General features: G+C 36.1%; 1 protein-coding gene across 3 annotated transcripts in view; it reads right to left on the bottom strand.

The window, feature by feature from the left end:
* LOC107683545 (active breakpoint cluster region-related protein) overlaps positions 1-402 on the bottom strand; it is a 16,940-nt gene extending 16,538 nt beyond the window's left edge. For all 3 annotated transcript variants that reach the window (XM_016479621.1, XM_016479623.1, XM_016479622.1), the window contains exon 1: positions 335-402. The gene's annotated coding sequence lies outside the window, so the exon portion shown is untranslated. The remainder of the gene's footprint in view (positions 1-334) is intronic.
* Between the last annotated feature and the right edge of the window lie 9,682 nt (positions 403-10,084).

Genomic DNA, 10,084 nt, shown 5'->3' with positions numbered 1-10,084 from the left:
TTTTAGGTCCCCACCGTGACACGAGTCCCCATGAGTCTGTGTGTAGTCAGGTTTAAGTCCCCACCAAAATATATAAACCAGTACACACAGACACACACACACACACACACACACACACACACACACACAAATGACAAAGCTAATTTTCAGCATAATTACTCCAGTCTTCAGTGTCACATGATCCTTCAGAAAACATTTTAATATGCTGATTTGGTGCTCAAGAAACATTTCTTATTATTATCAATGTTGACAACAAAAGCAGCAACAACAACAACTATGTAAATCAAAGGTATTATGTTAATTATTATAAAAAGGCAAAGAGAGGAAGGTTTACATTTCAATCTCGGTAGCGGGACACGTCCATAATTCTTGTTCCCAAAAAGTTTGTATACTGTGGAGTTCACTCAGTTTAATACTGCCACCTACAGATCGAGAAATACTGAAAGGACCATCCCAGAAAACCCAGTTTGAAGCCACTTTAAGAAATCAGAACCCAGAAGGCCCTATATATTGAAATGTTCATGTGTGTCAACTCCTCTACCGAGATTCTGCCTAATTGACACCGTAAACCTTCTGTGCCCAGTTGTAACAAGAAAAGCCTTGATTGAACGTTTTTGTTGTAACAGCTTCCCCTCCGCTGTGTTTCTCAGTGAAGTCCTGGAGGGGGCGCTGACATCCCACTCAGGTCTGAAACTCCCATCCTCGAAAAGGAAGATATGATCGACAGCACTTCTTCGGATAAAGTTTTTTAAAAATGGTTTGGCTTGTCACACATGACATTAAAATAGATACTAATAATATAGTACCGTTTCAACGATGTTTTAAAATAAGTCATTACGTTATTATAAGTCATCATTCTAGTGCACACAGGTATTCAGTTCATAGAGGAAGCACTGATGCTTTTACAGCTGTAGGTTAGCTACTAGGCCTGCGGCAATATTATAAGTTTAGTATGGTAGTATGATATTCTGCACATATTGCAGAGAACGTGAACATGAGCATACAGTGATAATACAGAATACAACAAAACATCACATTAAAAAAAAGTCCTGACTTGTGGGGTATCAAATACTGTTTCTGGGCCCAAGCCTCTACTCTATTCCAATTGAGAATATTATAGTATATATTTAAGCTAAGCTTAAGTCTCCGGGCTTATAGTGTAGTTTCCTATATGAAATTATAGTGTAGTATTCCTGTATCAGCAGTACTACAGCACATAGTGAGCATATTATCACTATTTGTTGTTTGCTTTTTGGGATCAGATAGTGCTTTTCTACCCAGGAATGGTGATGCTTAAGATACTGTACTTCCTCAATCCATTGGCCTTGCAGTTTCAGTCTTGCAAACTAACTGGTCTGACTTTAAGCACCTGTTTTAATTAATTAAAGCATGTTCCTTTTTTCTGTGGAACATAAGAATAAGATATTTTAAAGGATGTTGGTAACCAAGCACTTTTGGTTTCCATTGTTTTCAATTGTATGGACCAAAAACATTTTTTTTTAAATGATAGAATTAAAAAAAGGGGCCATGTGACAATTAAGTTAATAATAAAAAAGGAAATACATTCATTTACTCCAGCAACAGAAGTGTGGCCTTTCAATGTAAGATCCAAAAGGCTCCAGTATTGAACTCTTATGCCTTTGCCAAGTGCTCATATTATCTGTATTTTTAATGGTTGATATGTTTTTTTTTTGTCACACAGAAACGACGTGCACTAAACTATGATGCAGTGTTTCCTCTATATTAATTTGCAATTCAAAGGGGGCACTGGGGAATGTACCAACTGATGCTTCATGCTCACCTGATTCTAGCTGTGGTTTGTAGTTTGAACCAAAAGTAATTGAATGCCTTTGTATGTGGAATATTCATTTGATTTTCATACTTTCCTGTATGATGTCGGATAGGATCAAATTCAAAACCGTCTGGTTTTCCTGCTTCCTTTTCAAATGGAGGATGCTGCCCATTTCCATTTCTAACAGTGGAGCAGCTTCTATAAGTACCACTGAAACCACAAAATTCAATTCTATTCTGTAAGTTGCATCTAATAGGGATAAGAAAAAAGGACAAAGGAAAATGCATGGAGAATTGTGAGGGAAGGGATTGATGACTATGTTTGGCTTTTGCAGGAATGGAGAGGGAGAGCAATAATGTGCAATTAAAAATGAAGCTGGGGGGAATAATACAGCAGAACAATACAGAGATTTGAATGATGGCATAATGATGAGAATGATGATAGAGAAATAAATGATGAGAGTTGATAGAGGAAACGTTAAGTTCATTTTTGAGTAAGATATTTTAAGTCTCTCAAGTCATTCTTATTATTATTTCCTCATTTTGTTTTTCTTTTTACATTTTTTACTTATTTTAATTTTCGTGTTTATTACTAATATTTTTCTATGAACTGCATCTTATGTATGAAAAGTGCTAGCGTTGTATGTATGTGTGTATTTATAATATTTTTCTATTTTATGTATTGATCTGTGGAGCACTTTAAAATGCATATTGCGCATGAAAGTGCTATTTATTGATTTATTTAAAGACTAGTGCAACTCTGTGGGCATCCAAAACTAGCATGAAAGTGTACAAAACATGCCTTATACCGGTCAATATACTGATCAAGAGGGTTTTATTTGTCATTTTCACCAGCTAAACAAACACATCTTATATACTTTTGGTGCTTATATTTGTATTTTTGCCCTTTTGGTACCCTAAGGAGACCCTAAGGATGCTTTTATTCTGCCTTGTCTATCCAAACAGCAAGACAAATGCTGCAACCTCTCACACACATACCTCAAAAACACACACACCTCTTCTCACAAGAGCACAAACCCACCCCTTCCACCATTACCAACAGCACTCAGCCACATGTTTTGCTGCTGGGCCTCTGAAACTTGTGATGCGCACCTGCACATCCGGCACACTGTGCCTGCTTTAAACACCATCAGTGCACCATTCAACTATTAGAATCTTTAGCTTTTTATCTGAATAAATCATTAAAATACTTCAAAATATTCTGGCTGTGGCAAAACTTCTACATGCATATAGTTTCTCTACAGCTTGTGGAGTCCATGCCTCATATATATAATTCTTTTTTCAAAAGCTCATCACTTCATTTTGTTGTGGCCACAGACTGTACGTGATTAATCTCAAGTCTCAAGCAAGTCACAATTACTACGTTTTCATTGTTTCATTGTCGTGATGTTTATGTGAGACCTACGCTGACAAATGAAGCAGAACTGAATGCTATTTTTTTTACAAGATGTTATGATAACAGCCTGTGTGATTTTGAGGATATTTAGAAAAATGTCTGAAAATAAGTTTATTTTTCTATTTTATGTTATGCAGAAAAAAATAAAGTCATACAGGTTTGAAATGACATGAGGGTGAGTACAACAGAAAGTAATACAGGTTTGAAATGACATGAGGGTGAGTAGATGACAGATGATTCATTTTTGTGTGAACTATCCCTTTAAATGAAAGTAACACTGGTAGTAATTTGAATTTAACCTATGGAAAACAACTGTACTACATAGTGGATTCAGTTGCTGAATGTGTTTTAGAAGAAAAAATTCTCTGCTTGTTTCTCTCGTTTCATCTGTTTTGCCCAGGCTTGAAAGGCTGCTTGTTTTCTGAAAAACCAAGCAATTTTACCAGAACCTCACTGCTCACATTTCCTGCCTCTCTCCCAGGCGGCGGCGGAGAGCTTGCGTAAGAAGCCGTGGGAGTGACAGTCTATGATTGTTCAGTTCCTGAGAATAATGGATGGTCTGATGGCGCATCCCCAAACGAAAAAGAGAAAAGAAGAGTCACAAACAGTAGTCCATTATTAGACTGCGAACACCAACCGTGCAAGTGTGTGTGTTTAGAGGTTAAATGCGATGCACAATGATGGTGCTGTGCCAGTGCTAATCTGAAAAATAGTCAGACAAAAATAAATTCTAGGTCAAAAGAGGGAAGATATAAGACTACAGTGTCTTGGGTTACAGCAACTTCTCCCACGCACTGCCTCAAGGTCAGTTGACAGATAGGAAGCTGTCCAGCAATTCAGAGTGCAGAAGAATAACTTCTGTTTCACATGAAATTAAACTATTTCCTGTATAAGTGGTTTAACTGTTCAAACTGCTTAAAGGATTTAAATGTAGGACAGTGATTGTTCTTAGTTTGCCTCTGTCAGTTTGTAAAAGCCATTTTAGTAATTTATGATGAATTTAGCATATACTGAGCCATTTTAGATCTTTATATTTTAGATTTCCATGTTTTGTTCAGGGTGCAGAATGCAATCTCAGTGTTGTTGTGTTTGATCTTTTTCAAGTAACCCAATCGGCTCACACGGCCAAACCTCTCAACCATAACCAAACGTGTGTGTGTGCTTACCTTGACACTGCTATCAATGTACATTCCTCAGACTATTTCATGCATGAGTTTTTTTATGTTCCATGTGGGCCAATTTTTTGGGAAAAGATACGTATTAAGTTTCAGATACATTCCTGTGGTCACATCAAATTAATTTCACACTGTAAAAAAAATTGTAACTGTAAATGGTTGAACATTGCATTATATGTCGTTACTGTAAAATACGTTTTTTTGCAGGTAAAACTATGAATTACCATATTAATTTACGGTAAAAAAAAAACAGTAAAAAGACAGTCCCTGCATGACACAGCAAATGTGATTATATTTGATTTAAATAGTTTTGTTTCATATGTTACTGTAAAATACGTTTTTTTGCAGGTAAAACTATGAATTACCATATTAATTTACGGTAAAAAAAAAACAGTAAAAGACAGTCCCTGCATGACACAGCAAATGTGATTATATTTGATTTAAATAGTTTTGTTTCATAATTTTAGTGTCGTGTGTTACAACGGTGTTTTGTCTTTGTATGTATGATCAATATGAGTACTGGTTGTTTTAATGACAGGTTATCAGTACATTTATGGTAGAAACAGATTTTGATAGTTTAAGAAGATTGGTATATTTAGATTATATCACCTAAAGTTTGGGTAGGCAAATTTGGAGAGGCTAGCAATAGCAATGTATCTTTGAAAGCAAGATCCCACCCTCCCTGCAAATCACTCTCCAAAGCCACGCCTCCTCCAAAACACATGAATGCGCGCAGGCAGAACAGAGGCTAACCAGAGACACGATGAGGGCTGAATGCAATGCTGTCAGATTACTTCATGTCTCATTCACCAGCGAGAAAAGATTACTGTACGAAGCACATAATATTACAATAATAATGCCGTCTATTCTCGCTCAATAGCGTAAATATTCTCAATATTCTCCACAATAATGTAATGGAACGTGCTGATGACGTTTCATGTCTGTGCACACAGAGTGCACGAAGGTATGCAAATAAATACATACGTTGACAGGCAGGCAGGACGGCCTATTGTATTCCTCGGACCGAGGGATATGATTGAACAAACATTTTTTGGTCCTACACCTTCCATAGATGATATAAATAGCCTACATATAATACATTTAGATCACTAAACTTGGTGATTGCTATCAGGATGTGAAGAGACTTTCAACCAGCATAACAAAAAAAGTTTTTGAACCAAATCACCTACCCTGCTTTTAAAATATATGGCTGTAAGTTATAAAACATACCCCATATTTCTGCTCATATGACAATCAGTTGCCATCCTAAGATCAAACAGATCAGACACGAGGTGATTCAGAGTCCTCGGAAAACTGATCAGAAGTTCTAATAAGAGTTGGACAGAGAATGATATAAAGTGCTGAGTGCATCTGTAAAGGTAGAGTTGCAAGAGAAAACAGAGGAATCGTAATAACACTATGATACCCAACTTTATACACAAATATACCTTTTATATAAATAAACTATAAACTGTATATTTTAATTTTGAACTCAATTCCAGTTGCCCTGTCTCTCCTCCTGTTTGCTTTGGTGTGGCTGGTTAAGTGAATGACGCATGTAGTCCGTGACGGACAGATCGTTAACGGCTGGTCTATGTGGTAATACAGTACATCAGGCAGGACATCCAAATGCTCGCCTATCGTTCATCGACCTCAAATATGGCTTTTCATCTGAAAGATGTATGTAGTAACAACTTTACATGGCCGCTCAATCTAATGTTAACCTAGAAAATGTGCGCTATTGAAGTGTCTGTGTGGAGTGTGGAGCTGAACAGTAGCGCTCACTGCAGGACAGATGGAGGCACCGGTGCACTCACTTACTCTTAAAATACTCCCTCATTTTTGGTCATACAGATAAAAGTAATCTGTAAAGACTCTACATTTATTTGTGTGCACTCAGAATAACAACGAAACTTTGCGCTTCTGTAAAATAAATAAGTAAAGCAAACAGGATGCGCTGTCTGCCGTCTTGGTCTCTGTGAACTTGAGCGAGAAACTCGAAACTCTGTGTATGAAAAATATATCTATAGAGAGTGAAATGTCTACTTTCAACTGAATTAATTCAAATAGAAAATGTGTGTGTGTTTGCATGGATGATTTACATGACATTTAATGTGTGTGCAATGTACACTGTGCATTGTTTAAGCTGGCTTTCAGTTCATTAAAATAACAAAAAACTACATTTTGGATTTTTATTCAACTAAGGTGGGCATGCTGTGATCTGTACTGTATTTTTATTGTAACTGTCAGATTCCGGCCAAAAAAAACACAACACGGGAGTGGGGAGGGAATGGGAGTCATTCTTCTGGGATTGGGATGGGATTTTCCCACTGTTTTTTCGTGGGATTGGGATGGGACAGGATTTTTTTGTGGGAGTGGAACGGGAGAGGTTTGAAAATCCACCCCCGTGTCACCCTCTAACGCAAACTACATACTGTGCATATAGGGAGCGGCGGTACTGTTTACAGAGCATATTTAAAATGTATTAAAGTCCTTTTCAGTCTAAACAATGTCCTGAAAAGGTCAGAAAAAGAGAGACTTTAAAGACTTTAAAAACAAAGGTTTGTCTGCAGCCAAAATCAACTGGAGCTTGACAAAAGACCTTGCTAAACCCATTGGGAGTCAAAAACATCAGTACACAGTGCTCAAAAACAGAGAAGAAACAGAGCTTGAAACCTGAGAATAATCCAAAACCAAGTATCACCAAGAGAATTGGTAAACATTTTCATAATACTATTAAAAGTACAGTAGGCCTCTGGGGCAAAGCATCACTATTGGAACTCACTACATATTTATAAACATTTTATGAATTTTGCAATTATGGAACAGCATTTCCATTAGTTAGTCAAACATGATGTGCACAGTCGGTGAGCTGTTGCCAGGGCAACATAATGCATGTAATCCTCAGCACATACAAAGATTAATGTTTGTAACTATATGCTACAAGTTTTGCAAATATGCAAAGTATTTTGCATCGGTGAAACACCATATTCAAAATTATGAGTCTTTTATTTGCATTTTGTGAACATTACCTTTATATAAAAATAACACTTTTTACAAAGGAATATGACAACATTTTGATATACAGATGGTGTCACAAACACCATCTATGCATTTCAAAAGTTGCTCTGTGGGTAGTGGAGGGGGAAAAAAAGTTGTGATCTTGTTTTCACACCTGAGATAAAGCATAGTAAGCAAATGCACCAATACAAAATAAATATAAACATGCCAGAACAGGTTTTCTATTACCTCATCATTTTATTACTGGAATGATTTTCAACTAATACAAAATACAATAAAACAGAGGTTTTATTTTTACCATAACATAGTGAAGCAATAAGGATGTTTGTTTTACGCTATCTGTTTTTCACATAACATATGCCGTGCCTATTTTTTTGTAACTTGTAAAAGTATGAAAAGTGAGTTACAAACATTTGTGCATTATATAAACAGCACAATAACAGGTAAACTTTGTGAAAAACACAGTGAAGCATGCAATATAAATGACTTTGCTGTTTACGAATCACCACTAGGTAGAGGGCATCGGTTTTCATCACCTGCATTAATTTTTGCCCATACTACCATAACTCACAGCAAAACAGGTCTCTAACTACGTGTAATTTGTTGGGTGACCACAGACCCAGAATGAGCACGAATCTTGATTTCACGAGACATCTGACACCAGGCGCAAGGATAACAGCAGCAGAGAGTGCAAACATCATCGCAGCAGGAACCCTGAGGAAGAAAGAGTTTCAGTAATACCACTGAATTTATATTTGTAAAATATATAATAATATTAGTTATTAGTTTATAAGTATTGTTACTTATTAGTTTAAACTGGCTTGACAAACAGGTTCTTGTTCCAATACCCACACTTGCGGTTTTGACCACTTGTCTAACTGAATGACGTATTTCCTGTATTTGGCCCAAGTGTTCAAGAGGGGGGTGAAGACTGCAACACTTTAAAATAATTTTCTAAATGTCTGTTAAGTAGTCTCTTTGTAACAGACAACACAATTTAATTGTGGTGCTTCTAATTAAGTGAAAAAAATCAGTTGCAAATGTTTTAGAAAATACACATACTCACCTCTGCACCAATAAAATACGCAGCACTATATGTTTACCAAATAATTTGTAATATCTAATAATTTAACTTACAAAATTTAATATGCTACTATTTCATTTTCTTTGTTTAATCATATTGAAAGGAGCATTTATTTTAGCCTCAGCTCAAGGACACGACACATCTGGTGTTGTGCATTGCGCTCCATCTTGTCCATTTCCAGCCTCTCACGTACACGCTCTCATGCCACACGTTCATTTTCTTACAGAGTGAAAAACATTGCAGAGCAAAGAGGACATAAACAACGTTCTGACAGACAAGACAGAGCAGATTATTTTTTTAAATATGAAACAAACTCTCAGCATTGAAATTATGTTAGTTTTATTAAGAATTTCAAACGATAAATAGGCTAAAGTTTTGGAGCTCTTTAGTGGCGAGACAGTTCACGTGCGCTCTCGCTTTGCCTCATTTCAAGCGAAGCAGGAGTGCATTCTAATTACTATGAAATAATCATGAATGAACATCCGAGGGCATGTTGAAAGATACACTACAACTTACTGAATGTCTAGTGTCTCATAATCACTTTCAACCGTGGAAAGACAGCAGCTTGTAAACAAAAGCGGCTGAAAATCCATTCAGTGTCCATAAAGTATAGCGAGAAAAATGTACCCTAGAGATTGCATTTACATTTTTACTCATATAATTACTCTTTTTTTACTATAATTAATAAAAATTTATAGATATAACGTTATTATAAAATGGTCTAATATGAACTTGTATACTAATCAATTCTTATTTTAACCTTAACAATATGGTTCCCTATAGCTTAGTTGATGGAAAATTGAGAAAAATGTAACACGTACTTAATCGCAAACTTGTTGATTATTCCTGAATTATTCTCACTCCAGGCTGAACTCAAATGTTGGCAGCCCTGTTTGAAGTAAGCTGAAGTTTTAGGTTACCTGAACAACATTTACAAAATTCACTGTATAAGTTAATCTTTTGCTCCAATCAGATGATAGAAATAAGAGAAATGAGAAATAAGTTCCAATAGACTAACATTTGAAGTTACTGTATGAATGTATAGCTAATGTGGGGTAATGTGACGTAATCAGCAATCGTAGGGTTTATTCATGCTTTTTCATATTCAAAGTAGCCATGCATTGTGAAATAAGTTAAAGTTCTGATGAATTGGCTTCAGATGGAGGCAAATGGCTACACATGGCTAAAGACTGAAGTCATACTACACTTCAGTCATTAATGAAGGTGTATAGTGCCTCTGACAATGTTTATTGTATGTACTCAGAATTTAATGTGGCTATGTTGCACATCCATAAAGGCAGGGCTCTACACTACACTATTTTTTATGAGCACCTACTGCTAGTAGGAGGTCACATTCTTTGCTACTAAAGCATTGATTTAAAATGGCTGATTAATTCAGGAATGAAGCAAGTGACTGTCTTTACGAATGGGTCATGCAATCACTGATTCACCCGATTCGTTCAAACTGTGTTTCTGAGATGCACAAAGGTTCTGTTCTAGCTTCGTATGGAACCATTTTTGTTGACCAAATAGAGCAAAAACAAACAATATAGTGTGCAAAATATAAGTTACATAATATTAACTTTTTGTTTTTTT

The sequence above is a fragment of the Sinocyclocheilus anshuiensis genome, unplaced genomic scaffold, assembly GCF_001515605.1.
Source record: "Sinocyclocheilus anshuiensis isolate Anshui unplaced genomic scaffold, SAMN03320099.WGS_v1.1 scaffold874, whole genome shotgun sequence".
Lineage (NCBI taxonomy): Eukaryota > Metazoa > Chordata > Actinopteri > Cypriniformes > Cyprinidae > Sinocyclocheilus > Sinocyclocheilus anshuiensis.
This window is presented reverse-complemented; position numbering and strand designations above follow the sequence as displayed.